This window comes from Lepus europaeus, chromosome 5 (assembly GCF_033115175.1).
Source record: "Lepus europaeus isolate LE1 chromosome 5, mLepTim1.pri, whole genome shotgun sequence".
Taxonomy (NCBI): Eukaryota; Metazoa; Chordata; class Mammalia; order Lagomorpha; family Leporidae; genus Lepus; species Lepus europaeus.
The window spans coordinates 158239072-158257078 of NC_084831.1; the positions used below are offsets into that span (position 1 = coordinate 158239072).

The 18007-nt window shown below is 40.3% G+C and overlaps 1 protein-coding gene across 4 annotated transcripts in view; it reads left to right on the top strand.

Moving 5' to 3' along the window:
- TNFSF4 (TNF superfamily member 4) overlaps window positions 1–18007 on the top strand; it is a 194720-nt gene that overhangs the window by 119321 nt on the left and 57392 nt on the right. The window contains exon 3 of one of the 4 annotated variants that reach the window (XM_062193017.1): window positions 17532–17592. The exons of the other annotated variants lie outside the window; for them this stretch is intronic. The gene's annotated coding sequence lies outside the window, so the exon portion shown is untranslated. The remainder of the gene's footprint in view (window positions 1–17531; window positions 17593–18007) is intronic. 4 annotated transcript variants of the gene reach the window in all.

Sequence of the window (18007 nt, forward strand, 5' to 3'; positions counted from 1 at the left end):
CCATGTGGACATACAATATATACACACATATAACATAGCATAATAGTCCAATATAGCAATTTTAATAATAGCTTTTAAAATCTTTAACTCTTTTTGTAGATTGCCAATTGATTTGAATTGCTTTTTGTTTTTAGTAACCTCAGTTAACCATACTTTCTCTCAGTTGGTACTGTCAATACATTATTGGCTTCATCTGTTTACAGAGCCATCCCAAAGTACTGACTACAATAGAAGTGGCTGGAAAAAGTCCATAGGAACCTATAGGAGGACAGCTAAACACAGAACCAACAAGGCTTTAGTTTTATGAGCAGCAAATCATATATAACTGTGGATGACAAAAGACTTTAAGTCGCCATGTTTAAAATTATAAACTCATCAACCAACAAGAGGCACTTGCTTACTTCACAGTATTTTTGAAGGCACCTGTAGGATTTTACAAGTATTTAACCCTTTAGGCCTCTGGGGCTTTCTCATTAAGATAACTATCATGTCTAGTAACACAAGATCATTAGACTTTTTAATTCTCAAACATTTGTATTAATAGCATTTTCCATTATAGAAACTTAAAATTTGGTACCATGTCACATCTTGACAGTACTTCTAATATAATCCAAATAGCCTGATTATTTGGTGTCCCTATAAGATGAGAGACATAGGTCCTTCGATTTTTTCAGTTGGGCCCAAACTGGAAAAACCAAAGTCCAAGATTTACTGGAAATTTTAGAGACCAGATTGTTTCGAACTTTGATTTTTTGAATGCCTGTCAAGAATGCCAAGAAGGCTCAAAATCCAAAATATCTGGTTGAAATAAGATTTCTTAAAATCATGACATAACATAGACCAAATTTGAACATTGTTACAAGGTGATTATTCAAATCTTTGAAAATAAGCACATATTTAAATAACCCATAGCTCTTAATAAAAAGTCAGCTGTTTTTGAACAATTAGAATTTAACAGACATCAAGAGAACATAATAGATTACTTTAACACATTGCTTTAACAGAGCATCAGAGTTTAATTCTATGTCAAAGAGAAATTGAGCTTCCTGTGATCTTTTGCTGTGAGGTTTCCTTCCTTTACCTTCTTTCATATTGGTGACCATGTTTCTGTGTTTCTGTGTGTAACATATCTTTAAGCATCTTTTGCAGGGCAGGACGAGTGGCGACAAATTCTTTCAGTTTCTGTTTGCTATGAAAAGTCTTAATTTCACCTTCATTCACAAATGAGAGCTTTGCAGGATATAATATTCTGGGCTGACAGTTTTTCTCTCTTAGTACCTGGGCTATGTCTCGTCATTCCCTTCTAGCTTGTAGAGTTTCTGATGAGAAGTCTGCTGTGAGTCTAATTGGAGATCCTCTAAGAGTAATCTGACGTTTCTCTCTTGCACCTTTTAGAATCTTTTCTTTATGTTTCACTGTGGTGAGTTTGATTACAACATGTCGTGGTGAGGATCTCTTTTGGTCATGTTTATTAGGGGTTCTACAAGCTTCCTGTACTAAGATGCCTCTGTCCTTCTCCAAACCTGGGAAATTTTCTGCTAGTATCTCACTGAAAATGCCTTCTAATCCTTTCTCCTTCTCCATGCCTTCAGGAACTCCTAGAATCCGGATGTTAGGTTTTTTAATAGTATCCTGTAGATTCCCGACAATATTTTTTAGATTTCTAATTTCCTCTTCTTTTCTTTGGTTTGCCTGTTTCCTTTCCTGTTCTCTGTCTTCTAAGTCTGATATTCTCTCTTCTGCTTCGCCCATTCTGTTTTTAAGGCTCTCTAATGTGTTTGTCATTTGATCTATTGAATTATTCATTTCATTATGATTTCTTGTCACTATAACAGTTTCTTGTTCTACTAGTTGTTTCATTTCATTTTGATTCCTCCTTAATATTTCATTTTCACGAGAGAGATTTTCTATCTTGTCCATTAAGGATTTCTGTAGTTCAAGAATTTGTTTTTGAGAAGTTCTTAATGTTCTTATCAATTTTTTGAGATCCGCTTCTTGCATTTCTTCTATCTCATCATCTTCATAATCTTGAATTGGGGTGTCTTTTTCATTTGGGGGCGTCATAGTTTCTTCCTTGTTCTTGTTAGCTTGGTTTTTGCGTTTGTTGTTTGGCATGTTGGAGATATTTGGTTTCTTCACTGTGGTGTTTTTTCTTGTTACACTATGGCTCTATATTAAGTGGACTGTCTGCTTTCGGTGGAGCCTTAGAGGCTTGAGATGAGTGTGGCCTGAGAGCTGTGTTTGGTTCCTCAGGGTTGAGGGTGTGTCAAAGAGGACACTCCCAGGTTAGGCGTGGTAAATCTCTCTTTCTTTCTTTTTTTTTTTTTTTTGATTCAAAAGGGAAGTAATTCCGCACAGCTGAATGTAATTGGAGGTAGTTAGCAGGCGAATGATATACCCACAGGAGCCAGAGATCAGAAGCTCTTTCCCAAGAACCACACAGGGAATCTCTGCTGCCCTCAGTGTGGGCTCCAATTCTCCTGCAGTCTCCCACTGGGTTGCCAAGTTAGATGCTAATCTCCTGTTATTTCACCCCTCCCCCCCAGAGTCAGGTTTTTCTGCTAGGCTCAGGGCCGGTGCAGACCTGAGGTCGCCCTGCTTATGAGGTATGTCCAAAATGGTGACTGCTCTTTGTCTTGTTAGCCTTTGAGGGGTGAGCGGAGAGAGAGAAACTCGTGTCCATATCGGTCACTTTTTTTTTTTTTCCCTCTCTCTCTTCTAGTTAGCCTGGTGAACTTTTCCCCATGGGGTTTCAAGCCTCATTCCCTCTAGCCTCCTCTTTCCGCTTGCCCGCTGGTGTCTCGGGCTATGGAGGTTCGGCTCACCTCGCGTTCCAGCGCTGGTGCGTTGATTCTGCTGCTGGTGTCCCGAACCTGGGCTCCCATGCTCTCCACGCAGGTCCACTGTGAATCACTAGTTCCAGAAGAGTTTTCTCTGCTGTTTCTTCCCCTACTCTTCCTTGACCCTGCAGTATCTCCACTGTTATTAACCTGTGTGTTTCCGAACTATCAATGTGCTCACTTCCTATTCCGCCATCTTGCCGCTCCTACTTTGTTTAGTTTTTTTAGTTGCTGCTCTAGGTGTTTCTGTATATATTTTTTTATTTTATTTTTATTTTTTTTTGACAGGCAGAGTGGACAGTGAGAGACAGAGAGAAAGGTCTTCCTTTATCGTTGGTTCACCCTCCAATGGCCACTGCTGCCGGTGCACTGTGGCTGGCGCACCGCGCTGATCCGAAGCCAGGAGCCAGGTGCCTCTCCTGGTCTCCCATGCGGGTGCAGGGCCCAAGCACTTGGGCCATCCTCCACTGCACTCCTGGGCCACAGCAGAGAGCTGGCCTGGAAGAGGGGCAACCGGGACAGGATCGGTGCCCCGACCAGGACTAGAACCTGGTGTGCCGGCGCCGCAGGCGGAGGATCAGCCTATTGAGCCGCGGCGCCGGCCAAGTAGGTAGTTACTATTACACATACCTATATCAGAAGTGTAATTTATTTCTATTACTGGCTAGAACTACTAGCATGTAGAGTAGGAATCAGCATTTACCATGTGTACTTTACTTATTTGAGGGCAGAGTGCATGATAGCCTTTTCTTCTGTTCATGATATCTTCTATAACATGACATTCCACATTATAGAAGGTGTGGGTTTTTTTTTTTTTTTTGTTACTGATGATCTCATAGATCTTGATGTAGCTTGGCAAAGGTATATTGGGACACATAACTTCTGAATACCCATCATGTTTGCAGCACGAGTGGGTGTTTTCCTGCTAGTGAAAGAAACTGAGCTCATGTTCTATTCTATTGACCTTATTTTTCCTCAGAGAACAGTTGATAAATCAGATTTTCAGTATAGAAATAAGAGTTTTGTAATAGGGAGGGTGGAGTGAAGGTATAGATATTAGAAACAGAAAGGCTAGTTAGGATGCTATTGCTACAGAGGCAAGTTCATAATGAGTGGGGATAAACAAAACTAGTTAGAAAATGCATCTTTTAAAATTGTACCTATGTAAAACATGGAATCTATTCTCTTTATATTAATGAAATTTTTAAAAAGACAAATGAATAAAAATAAAACATGAAGAAAGGTAGTAGAAAGAAATCTCATTGCCAATTTAATTGAGGTGAAAAGATAGATAAGAAAAAGGAAATAGGGGCCAGCACTGTGGCGCAGTGGGTTAATGCCCTGGCCTGGAGTGCCGGCATCCCGTTTGGGTGCCGGTTCTAGTTCCAGCTTCTCCGTTTCTAATCCAGCTCTCTGCTATGGCCTGGGAAAGCAACAGAAGATGGCCCAGGTCGTTGGGCCCCTGCACCCACGTGGGAGACCCGGAGGAAGCTCCTGACTCCTGGCTTTAGATTGGCGCAGCTCCAGCCGTCGCAGCCATCTAGGGAGTGAACCAGTGGATGGAAGATCTCTCTGTCTCTACCTCTCTCTGTAACTCTGTCTTTCAAGTAAATAAAACAAATCTTTAAAAAAAAGAGAAGGAAATAATGAGGTTGGATTTTAGCTGTGCTTTGGAGAAATAAAAGGATTTGAATGGACTGAATGGGTGAGTGAAGTCGTTTGGGAAGGAAGAAGGAAACATGATTGTTGAAAGGACTGAAAAAAGCAACTTCCACCCCAAAGTTCCTGCCTACTTGGATAGCCACTGACACAGTGTGGTTCAACTAGGTTCTTCAACTATGGTTTCAGTTCTGATTGTAAAAAGTCTGATGTCAGGACTTCTGCTATGTCTTTTGATCTGGATAATTCCTATTGATTCTACAGATTTCGTCTAACTTAGCTTCTTGTTGGACCAGCAGTCTGTAAATGGGATAGGTAGATAGATAGAGAGATAGATAGATATCGTAGAGGATAAGTAAGGCCTTTCTTGGGGGTAATCACAAGTAGTTTTAAGAAAATACATCTTGGCCGGCACCGTGGCTCAATAGGCTAATCCTCCACCTGCGGTGCCAGCACACCGGGTTCTAGTCCCGGTCGGGGTGCTGGATTCTGTCCTGGTTGCCCCTCTTCCAGGCCAGCTCTCTGCTGTGGCCCGGGACTGCAGTGGAGGATGGCCCAAGTGCTTGGGCCCTGCACCCGCATGGGAGACCAGGAGAAACACCTGGCTCCTGGCTTAGGATCAGTGCAGTGTGCTGGCCGCAGCGGCCATTAGGGGGTGAGCCAAAGGAAAAAGGAAGACCTTTCTCTCTGTCTCTCTCTCACTGTCCACTCTGCCTGCCAAAAAAAAAAAAAAAAAAAAAATCTCTAGGCCCTCAACTTCCAAAGAAATTATTTGTTAAAAATCTGTACCAATGCCATCTCACTAGTCCAAGTGATCAATTTCAGTTCACATTCGATGGCTCTGATAGGTCTAAGAATCAAAGGGATCACACAAACAAGACAAGTGTCTGCTAATACTAACTGATAGAATCAAAAAGGGAGAGAAAGATCCAACATGGGAAGTGGGATACACAGCAGACTCAGAATGGCAGACGTCCTAAACAACACTCTGGCCTCAGAATCAGCCCTTAAGGCATTCGGATCTGGCTGAAGAGCCCATGAGAGTATTGTAGGCATGGAAAGCCAAGATACCATGGAAAAGAAAAAAAGAAGAAGACCTAAATGAAAGATCTCTGTGAGTGAGATCCCAGTGGAAAGAACAGGGCCATCAAAGAAGGAGGTACCTTTCTCCGAAGGGAGGAGAGAACTTCCACTTTGACTATGACCCTATCGGAATAAGATCAAAGTCAGCGAACTCTAAAGGCTTCCATAGCCCTGGCAACTCATGACTAGAGCCTAGGGAGATTACTGACGCCATGAACAGGAGTGTCAAATTGTTAAGTCAGCAACAGGAGTCACTGTGTACTTACATCCCATGTGGGATCTGTCCTTAATATGTTTCTAATGTGCAGTGATGCTATAACTAGTACTGAAACAGTATTTTTACACTTTGTGTTTCTGCGTGGGTTCAAACTGATGAGATCTTTACTAATTATATACTGAATCGATCTTCTGTATATAAAGATAATTGGAAATAATAAAAAAAAACCTGGTGTTAAATTGGAAATGGCATAGAAAATTAATTAATTTAAAAAATATTATGTAGGATCTCTGTCTTTAATGTGCTGAACACTCTTATTTAATGCTCTGACTAGTACTCCAACAGTATTTTTTTTCACTTTGTGTTGCTATATGGGGGCAAACTGTTGAAATCGTTACCTAATATATACTAAACTGATCTTCTGTATATAAAGAGAATTGAAAATGAATCATGATGTGATTGGAAGGGGAGAGGGAGTGGGAAAGGGGAGGGTTGTGGGTGGGAGGGAAGTTTTGGGAGGGGGAAGCCATTGTAACCCATAAGCTGTACTTTGGAAATTTATATTCATTAAATAAAATTTTAATTAAAAAAAATCTTATAACATCCTACCATCTGATAGAGTCTTGGCCCCTTTCAAAGTTGATCTCTTTCTCTTCATACAAGGAAATCACATGTCTCAGCCATTCTGAATCTTAGTGAGCTACATTGCCTTAGGGAATAAGAACTTTTGGGGGCTCTAAATAAAGGGACCATTTGAAATACCAGTATCATAAGAGTTAGAGGAGGTAGTCTAAAACTGTAAAACAGTATAGTTCTGCATACAGGCATATAGACTTACCTCTCAGGGTACAGCCTAAGAACGAATCATGGGACTCCAAACCCATAGGAACCAGTGGTATAAACACCATCTTCACTGTTACAATGATCATATTAAATGTTAAAGGCAACAGATAGACCAGTCTAAGTTTAAAATGGATGATATAAATAACATCAAGTACCCTGGTAAAAACAATAGAATTAAAAAGGAAGGAAGGACCAACATGGGAAGCAGTCCACACAGCAGACTCCTAGAATGACTTTCACAGTAAATAACACCCTGACCTCAGAATCAACCCAGGAGGCTTCCTGGTCGGGCTGAAAGGCCTGCAAGAGCATTTCAGGCATGGAAAGACAAGACTCTGTGACAAAAAATCCTGTATGGAGGATCTCTGTGAGACCTCAGAGGAAAGAAAGAGTCATCAAAGGAGACACTCTTCTCTGAAGGGAGAAGAGAACATCCACTTTGCTTATGGCTGTGTCCAAATACCAATGGAGTCTATGGTCACAAAAGGCTTCCATAGCCTTGGCAGCCCATAGCAAGAGCCTTGGATGATCACTGATGTCATAAAAAAAGAGTGTTAATTGTTAAAGGAACAACAGTAGTCACTGTGCACTTGCTCCGCAGGTAGGACCTCTGTCCCTATTGAATTGTAATATGAGAATCAACTGCAAATTCTCTCCCCAAACTGTACTCTATATGTTGTGTGTGGGCATGGGGGCAAATTGTTGAAATCTATGATTAGCATAGAGTTGGGCCTCTGTATACAAAGTCATACGAAAAATGAACCACAATGAAGAAGGAGATGGAAGAGGGAATGGGAGGTGGATGGGAATGGGGTGGGGAGTATGGGGGAAAGAACCACTATATTCCTAAAGTTGTATCTATGTAAAAATGCACTCAATAAATAAAAATTAAAAAAGGAAAAAGAAAAGAAATATTGGTATCAGAGAAGACTTCTTTGGTCAAGGCATCATAGTATTTTTCTTTTTTTACTTCCTTGGCTTTTCTCTTTTTTACACTAAGAGCAAAGCATACTTTAAAAATGGGATATTTTACCTTGTTCTGAATTGACTACAGAGTGGACACAATGACAATTTTTATTCAAAAACCTTATCTGTGTTTTCTCCGCAATTACTGTCCCTGAACATAGCAACCTTGAAGGAAAGTGCTGTGAGAACAGTCGAGTGTTATAATTTGGAGGGGAGGTTGGCCTGACTGCATTCAGTACCAAAATTATGACAAATTTCAGTGCCTCCCCTCCATCCCTTTTCTCTCTCAGAATTATAGTAAGAAGTGAGTTGGTTGTTAGAGGGATGAGTGTTCAACATGCTTTTTAAAAAAAAATGCTAACTAATGTCAGATAGCCCATCTGATCTGAATGGGTTAACAATCAAGACATGGTTTTGTTCTTTAGATTATATAGCAGATTTTTTCCATTCCCCCCCCCCCCCAAAGAAACCATTTATTTAATGAGTACAAATTTCACAAGTACAACTTTAGGAATATAGTGATTCTTCCCATCATACCCACCGTCCCTCCCCCACTCTCACCCCACCTCCTCCTCCCTCTCCCATTCCCAGTCCCATTCTCCATTAAGAAAAAAAAAAAGACTGTTCCTTGAGAGTCAAGACAAGGGCTGTTAAAGTCATTGCTTTACAAAGTGTCAATTTCGCTTCTACAGATTTCCTTTTAGGTGCTCTACTAGATATTACAGATCAGGGAGAACATATAATAATTGTCCCTTTGGGACTGGCTTATTTCACAAAGTATGATGTTTTCCAGATTCATCCATTTTGTTGCAAACAACAGGATTTCATTCTTTTTTACTGCTTTGTAGTATTCCATAGAGTACATATCGCATAATTTCTTTATACAGTCTTCAGCTGATGGGCATTTAGGTTGGTTCCATGTCTTGGCTACTGTGAACTGAGTTGCAGTAAACAAGGGGGTTCAGATAACTTTTATTTGCTGATTTCATTTCCTTTGGGTAAATTCCCAGGAGTGGGATGCCTGGGTCATATGGTAGGTCTATAGTCAGATTTCTGAGGTATCTCCAAACTGATTTCCAAGGTGGCTTTACCAGTTTACAGTCCCACCAACAGTGGATTAGGGTACCTTTTCCCCCACATCCTTACCAGCATTTGCTTCTTGTTGATTTCTGTATGTAAGCCATTCTAACTGGGGTGGGGTGAAACCTCATTGTGGTTTTGATGTGTATTTCCCTGATGGCTAGTGATGCTGAGCATTTGTGCATGTGTCTGTTGGCCATTTGGATTTGGATTTGCTGGCCCATTTCCTAAATGGGTTGTTTGTTTTGTTGTTGGAGTTTCTTGATCTCTTTGTAGTTTCTGGTTGTTAATACATTATCAGTTGGATTATTTGCAAATAATTTCTCCCATTCTTTTGGTTGCTTCTTCACTTTCCTGAGTGTTTATTTTGCAGTACAGAGCTTCTCAATTTGATGTAATCCCATTTCTTAATTTTGGCTTTGACTGCCTGTGCCTTGGGGTTTTTTCCAAGAACTCCTTGCCTTTGCCATTGTCTTGCAGGGTTTCCCCAATGTTCTGTAATAATTTGATGGTATCAGGTCTTAGATTTAGGTCTTTAATGCATTTTGAATGGATATTTGTGTAAGGTATAAAGTAAGGGTCCTGTTTCATACTCCTGTATAATCCAGTTTTCTCAGCACCATTTGTTGGAGAGACTGTCCTTGCTCTAGGGATTGGTTTTAGCTCCTTGTTCAAATAGAAGTTGGTTGTAGATGCTTGGATTAATTTCTGGTGTTTCTATTCCATTCCATTGTTCTATATATCTATTTTTGTACCAGTACCAGGCTGTTTTGATTATAACTGCCTTATAGTATGTCTTGAAATCTGGTATTGTGATGCCTCTGGCTTTGTTTTTGTTGTATAATTTTGCTTTAGCTATTTGAGCTATCCTGTGTTTCCATATGAATTTCAGCATCATTTTTTCTAGAGCTGAGAAGAATGTCTTTGATATTTTGATTGGGATCGCATTGAATCTGTAGATTTGCAGACATTTTGCAGAAATAGCTTCTATTCAGCCTTCATGTTCAAGATTTGGAAGAAAATATATTTAAATGTTTAAGTTAAATATTTATATAGGATTAAGTGCTTATAGTTAAATGTAAAACTCAAAAGAATTTTACAGTGGTTGCCATGGTATGTCACTTAAATCCCACCTTCAGACCAATGACAGGGATTTTCCTGGCTGCCTGGAATGGTGGCTGCTCATGACCCTGTACTCTCTGAGAGTTGCTCTTTGCTGAAGGAGCTACCCCTTCCAAGGCTACAGTGCTCCCTGGGTCAGCCTTCAAAAAATGGCTTGTCCCATGTAGGGGTATAAAGGCTTATCTCCTTGCCTTCATTTGAAAGATTTCCAAAGGGCCATCCCAGCTCTCGGTCTCAAACCCAAAGGAATTACTCTGCATGAACATGTTACAGCTAGAACAAGGAAGCAACTGTGAAGTGCTGGTGAAAGTCTTTTTATTTTACTTCCCAGAAATTGGGAAAATGATTAACTGTAATTGCTTGGTAACAAATTCTTTGGCTAGTTAGGTGGTTTCCATTTTATTGCTTACAACAAAATTTCAGGAGGATCCAACTGAATTGTCAAGTGATAGCTATCAATGATATTTTTGATGATAGCTTATTATCTGATTTCTAGACATAACATATTTATTTTATTTTTAGTTTTTGAAAGCTTTTATTTAATAAATATAAATTTCATAAGTACAACTTTAATGAGGAACAACTTACTATTCTATTCCTTTTAGTATTTTTGTTGTTGTTGCTAAGTGAAATGGACACTATGAGAGACAATGACAGGATCAGCCCTTGTCTAGACTGTTGAGGAACAACTTACTATTTTATTCCTTTTAGTATTTTTGTTGTTGTTGTTGTTGTTGCTCTATTTGTTCTACATAAGACCACTGGTTGAACTCTGTAATCAATGCACAATCATTCTTAGGCGTTTAAAATTAACAGAAAAGTGATCTATGTTAAACATAGAAGTGGGAATAAGAGAGGGAGGAGATATATAGGTTGGCACATGCTCACTCGGACTTACCTCCAATGGTGGAACTAGAAATGTGCCAGGGGATTTCAAATCAATATTACCAAGGAGGCAGGTCCCAATGCCAGCGCACTTGGTAAAGTGATAAGTATAAATACACAACCGATCAAAAAGATAGGGTATATGTCGAAGAGATTTCACAAATAAGAACCAGTGAAAGCAAATAATGAAGGATAGAATTAAAATGGAGAGAATGATCCTGTGGGGGAAGCAGGACACACAGCAGACTCAGAATGGCAAATGCCCAAAACAGCACTCCTGCCTCAGAATCAACCCTGGGACATTCGGATCTGGCTAAAAGGTCCATGAGAGTCTCACAGCATGGAAAGCCATGACACGGTGGCAAAAAACAATCTAAATGAAAGACCCTGGTGAACAAGACCCTAGCAGAAGGAACAGGCCATCAAGGAGAGAGGCGCCTTTCTCTGAAGGGAGGAAGGAACCTCCACTGTGACACAGCCTTGACGAAACAAGTTCAGAGTTGGTGAACTCAAGGGGCTTCCATAGCCTAGACAGCTCATAGCAAGAGTCTCGGGTGATTGCTGACGTCATAAATAAGAGTGCCAATTGTTAAATCAACAACGGGAGTCACTGGGTACATGCTCCCCACGTAGGATCTCTGTCCTTAATGTGTTTTACTATGAAATTTAAAAACACTACCAGTCGAACAGTACCCTATACCTTGTGCGGTTGTGTGAATGCAGCCTGTTGAAATCCTTGCTTAGTATATACTAAGTTGATCTTCAGTGTATGAAGGTAATTGAAAATGAAACTTGATAAAGGGCGGGATGGGAGAGGGAGAGGGGAGGGCCACGGGAGGGAGGGAGGTTGGTGGGGGGAAGCCACAACAATACAAAAGTTGCACTTTGTAAATTCACATTTATGAAATAATAAAAAAAAAGAAACATTGCTGGAGGGATACATGATTAAGTGAACAAATTATTATCTACAAATTAAATTTAGCCAATTTTCATTCATTCAACATTTGATATTTATTGAGAACTTATAAATAAAATATCTCATTAATAGTTTAAATGATTTAGAATTATCATTGTTTGAAATACAATAAAATGGAATTTCTTTAAAATTAAGAAAAATAAGTACAACTTTAAAATTATAGCAGTCCTTTCCCCCATACTCGCCCTCCCACCAGAAAAAAAATCCTACCTCCTACTCTCTCTATCCCATTCTTCATTAAGATTCATTTTTAATTATCTTTATATACAGAAGATCAACTCTATACTAAGTAAAGATTTCAACAGTTTACACCCACACAGACACACAAAGTATAAAGTACTGTTTGAAGACAAGTTTTACCATTAATTCTCATAGTATAATACATTAAGGACAGAGGTCCTACATGGGGAGCAAGTGCACAGTGACTCCTGTTGTTGATTTAACAATTGACACTCTTATTTATGACGTCAATAATCACCCAAGGCTCTTGCCATGAGCTGTCAAGGTTATGGAAACCTCTTGAGTTCACAAACTCTGACCTTATTTAGACAAGGCCATAATTAAATTGGAAGTTCTCTCCTCCCTTCAGAGGAAGGTCCCGCCTTCTTTGATGGCCCCTTCTTTCCACCGGGATCTCACTCACAGAGATCTTTCATGTAGGTCATTTTTTTTTGCCACAGTGTCTTAGCTTTCCATACTTGAAATGCTCTCATGGGCTTTTTGGCCAGATCTGAATGTGTTAAGGGCTGATTCTGAGGCCAGAATACTGTTTAGGGCATTTGTAATTATATTAGTCTTATTAGTCTGCTGTGTGTCCTGCTGCCCATGTTGGATCGTTCTCTCCTTTTTAATTCTATCAATTATTATTAGCAGACACTTGATCTTATTAATGTGATCCCTTTGACACTTAATCTTATCTTTATGATCAGTTATGAACTTAAACTGATCACTTTAACTAGTAAGATGGCATTGGTACCTGCCAACCTGGTGGGATTTGGATTCCCATGGAAAGATTTTAGCTTTTCCCTTAGGGGTAAGTCCAAGGGAACTTGTGCTGAACTGTACATCTCCTCCCTCTCTTATTCCCACTCTTATTTTTAACAGGGATCAATTTTCAATTGGATTTATTTTTTTTTAAAGATTTCTTATTTATTTATTTGACAGGTAGAGTTACAGACAGTGAGAGGTAGAGACAGAGAGAAAGGTCTTCCTTCCATTGGTTCACCCCCCAAATGGCCTCTACGGCTGGAGCTAGCCTGATCCGAAGCCAGGAGCCAGGCGCTTCTTCCTGGTCTCCCATGCGGGTGCAGGTGCCCAAGCACTTGGGCCATCCTCCACTGCCTTCCCGGGCTGCAGCAGAGAGCTGGACTGGAAGAGGAGTAATTGGGACTAGAACCCGGGGCCCATATGGGATTCCGGTGCCACAGGCAGAGGATTAGCCAAGTGAGCCACGGCGCCGGCCCTCAATTGGATTTAAACACCTAAGAACAATTTTGTGTTAATTAAAGAGTTCAACCAATGGTATTAAGTAGAAAAATAAAATACTAAAAAAGAATAAAATAGTAAGCTGTTCCTTGACAGTCAGGACAAGGGCTGATCAAGTCATTGTTTCTCATAGTGTCAGTTTCACTTCTACAGGTTTCCTTTTAGATGCTCAGTTAGCTGTCACAGATCAGGGAGAACATACGATGTTCATCTAGATATAACTTAAAAAGAATCCAAATATTTGAGTAAATTGCCACAATAAACCTCTTTGAATTCCTGACTATTTATATGGACAAGGTTTTTCCATTAAGTTTATTAAAGAATAACATTTATAGCGAATCTTTTCTTAGCATAGGGCAATATTCATCCAAGGATAAATGAAGTATTTTTAAAAACTCCATCTACTTCACTAAGAAATACAATTCTAAAAAAACTGAAAAATATAGCTTTTGACAGCTCTGCCTGTCAAAAATTTAAAACAAACAAACAAACAAAAAAAAATAGAATAAATCAAATGACATCTTAACTACTGCACTGAATGCCCATCCCTGAAAAATAATTTTAGTGCAAAAGAAATTTTTTTTTATTTATTTTTATTTATTTATTTTTTATTTTTGACAGGCAGAGTGGACAGTGAGAGAGAAAGACAGAGAGAATGGTCTTCCTTTGCCGTTGGTTCACCCTCCAATGGCCGCCGCAGCCGGCGCACCACGCTGCTCCAAAGCCAGGAGCCAGGTGCTTCTCCTGGTCTCCCATGCGGGTGCAGGGTCCAAGCACTTGGGCCATCCTCCACTACACTCCCTGGCCATAGCAGAGAGCTGGCCTGGAAGAGGAGCAACCAGGACAGAATCCGGCACCCCGACCGGGGCTAGAACCCGGTGTGCCGGCGCCGCTAGGCGGAGGATTAGTCTGTTGAGCCACGGCACCAGCCAGAAATTTTTAATAATTAGAGTCTTACAGGAAATAAAATTTAAAAGGAATTTCAACAAATATATGCATTTTTAAAAAGATTTTATTTATTTGAAAGGAAGAGTTACAGACAATGGTTTACTCCCCAATTGACTGTAACAGCCAGAGCTGTGCCAATTCAAAGCCAGGAGCTTCTTCTGGTTCTCCCACGTAGGTGCAGGGGCCCAAGGACTTGAGTCTTCTTCTGCTTTCCCAGAGAGCTAGATGGGAAGAGGAGCAGCCAGGACTAGAACCAGCGCCCATATGAGATGCCAGCACTGCAGGCAGAGGATTTACCTACTGCACCACAGCACTGGCCCCAAATATATACATTTTGTTCAAAGCAAATAAGACAAGATTAATTGAAAATGATTCAATTTTTAAAACCCAGATTAAATTCTGAGGAGACTATGGAATGATAATATGAGTTCAAAGATAGAAAGAAATGATGTGCAGTTCTCATCCATTGAGAAAGGGCTTATTCATATATTTTAAGGAATGGTTGGCAGTGAATATTAAGTTTCTACTCTACACATTGGATAAATGTCAAGAAGAGTTGTGTTTGTATTTTAAAATGTCAATAATTATGATACTGTAGAAATTATTGAATTTCTGAATATTTGAACTTGACAAAAGTTTTAAACATCAACTGATGTATATGTGGAGAAGAGAACATGTCTCCTTGCTCGTTATTGTATCTCTAGAAGCTTCTTTGTTGCTTGATAGAGGGCAGCACAGTTATACATATTCTTGAGCATCCAAGTGTTTAGAGTAGTATAAAGTTGATAACAACTTAAATGTCCATTGGTAGGAGAATGCTTGTATCAGTTATATACATTCATATGTTGGAATAGTAGGCAATCACAAAAACATCAAAGAGACGTCCCACATCTCATGTGAACCCAGTTTGAGTCCTGGCTTCTCCACTTCCGATCCAGCTGCCTGCTAACGTTTATGAGAAAGCAGTGAAAGATGGCCCGAGTCCTTGGGCCTCTGCCACCCACGAGGGAGACCTGGGTGGAATTTTGGGCTCCTGGCTTTGGCTTGGCCTACCCCCGGCTATTCTGGCCTTTTAAGGGAGTGAACCAGTGAATGTAAGTTTTTTCTCTCTCTCCTTCTCTCTTCCACTTTCTCTTCTACTCTGCCTTTCAATGAATAAATAAAAAAAGAAAAAGAGCCAAGTAGTTATTACCAAGGAGCCAGGCTACAGTACCATATAATTTTGCTTTGATCCGCAATGGATTTTTCATGTATGGAATAAAAATTACTTAGCCCCATATTTTGGAGGGACCCCTCTCACATATGTGACTGTGTCACAAATAATTTGGCTGGGTAATGTCCTCAGTTCCTTTGAGGTAGCCTCTACATCCTTGGAATAAAGAATTTGGTTGGCCTTTTCATCTAGTTCTAAAATACTGGAATTTTCCAAATGATAGAAGTGTCTTCGTTTTTCATGGTTCTCTTTGATAGTTTACACCAGTCACATGATTGATGGTGGACCCATATCATGTTGATGAGGTAACTCAGATTGAAGGCTGTCCATTATAGAAAAACCACTCATGTGAGTAAAGGTCTGGGGCTTCGACACACATGGTATCACTATGATCTCCAGAGTAAAGATAGGAAATAGAGGTTTTTTTTAAAGATTTTTTATTTTTGTTTATTCGAGAGGTAGAGTTACAGACAGTGAGAGGGGGAGACAGAGAGAAAGGTCTTCCTTCCGTTGGTTCACTCCCCAGTGGCTGCAATGACCAGAGCTGTGCCGATCCGAAGCCAGGAGCCAGGAGCTTCTTCCTGGTCTCCCACATGGGTGCAGGGGCCCAAGCTCTTAGGTCATCTTCTACTGCTTTCCCAGGCCATAGCAGAGAGCTGGATTGGAAGAGGAGCAGCTGGGACTAGAACTGGCACCCATATGGGATGCTGGCACTGCAGGCTGAGGATTAACCTACTGCGCCACAGTGCTGGCCCCAGGAGATGGCGATTGATTTCAGCCATGTAGTTTATGACTTAATAAATGATACCTGTATAATGAAACTCCAACAAAAACTCTGGACACTGAGATTCATGTTAGCTTCCCTGATTGGCAATATTCTGTATGTTTTGTTGCACATGATATACTGGGAGGGTGATGCTGCAGTTGCTATTAAGAAAAGGAGGAGTTGTCTAGAATGACTGTGATTTATTCAAACATGTGGCCAGGTCAGAATCAGCCCTTAAGGCATTCAGATCTGGCTAAAAAATCTATGAGAACATTTCAAGCATGGAAAGCCAAGACACTGTGGCAAAATAATAATAATAATAATAATAATGACCTACATGAAAGATCTCTGAGTGAGATCCTGGTGGAAAGAAGGGACCATCAAAGGAGGAAGTACCTTTCTCTGAAGGGAGGAGAGAACTTCCACTTTAATCATTGCCTTGTATAAATAATGAGAGTCTGTGAACTCAAGAGGCTTCCATAGCCTTGGCAGCTCATGACAAGAGCCTCGGGTGATTACTGACGTCATAAATAAGAGAGTCAATTGTTAAATCAACAACAGGAGTCACTGTGCACTTGCTCCCCATGTAGGACCTCTGTCCTTAATGTGTTATACTATGAGAATTAATGGTAAAACTTGTCTTCAAACAGTACTTTGTGTGTCTGTGTGGGTGCAAACTGTTGAAATCTCTACTTAATATAGAGTTGATCTTCTGTATATAAGATAATTAAAAATGAATCTTAAGAATGGGATGAGAGAGGGAGTAGGAGGTGGGATGGTTTACAGGTGGGAGGGCAGGTATGAAGGGAAGAACCACTATATTTCAAAAGCTATACCTATGAAATTTATATTTATTAAATAAAATTTTTCTATAAAAAATAAAACATGTAGCTAGGAGGGTAAGGAATCTCTGAATTCTAGGTGGCCATGGGATCACTCAAGATGTGAAACAGTAGTAGTGCTGCAATCAGCTATGGGACATAAAAGTTACTAGTAGGATCAGGTGTTTGGTGCAGTAATTAGGATGCTCTTAGATTTCCTGCATCCAATTCAAAGGCAGGGGGAGATTAAAATTTTAGAGTGGATTTGCTGTTTAAGACCCACCTACCCACTGTGGGAAGGACAGAAAACACAAATTTCACTCTGTAAGAAAGAAATTTGTACGGGGAGATATAAATTTGTGGGAGGATCCCCCAGTATTCTTGAAGAGTGCTGACCTTATCTGTGTAGGTCAGAGCTTAGAGTGGAAATTGCCATCACAGAAGTGGAAAACCAAGAAGCAACAAGAGTAGTTGCATCTAACTTGGCAGAGGTCAAGTGGTGGCACTGAATCGCCAAAGGCAAAGTAGGAGTGGTTACTGTAATGGATGTTAGCGTCAAGGCAGCAGCAAAAAAGTTTTATTCAAGCAGATTTATGGTGTTGGCTAACGATCATGGTGTTCCCACAGGTGAAATAGGAAGGACACCAACAAAATTCCTGTCTTATGTGAGTAAATGGAAAAGCTCTAGGTAGGTGGACAAAGTCTTACTTGAATTAAAAAAGCAAAGTTAGAGCTCCTTAATCATTTTTGAGAATCAATTCAGTTTGATGGATGATTAACATCTTGAATGACTTGGAGTCCAGGTTACCTTGAGGAGGGAATGTGGTATGCTGGTACAAGTGTGTGCTGTTCATCTTTCTCCAGTCTTCTCTAAAGAAACCTACAGCCTTTCACCAGAGTAGTGCATTGAAGAAAAGGAAACAGTCGGACTTTTCAGGGCCTCCCAGACACTGAGCTAACTCTGATTCCAGAAGCCAAAATGTCACTGTTGCCCAAGAGTGAAAGAGATTCTAGAAATCCGAGGATCAAAGGAACTTAAGCTCAGGCCTTTGTCTCAGTGGGCCCCAGAATCCATCCTATGCTTAATTAACCAGCTCGGGAAT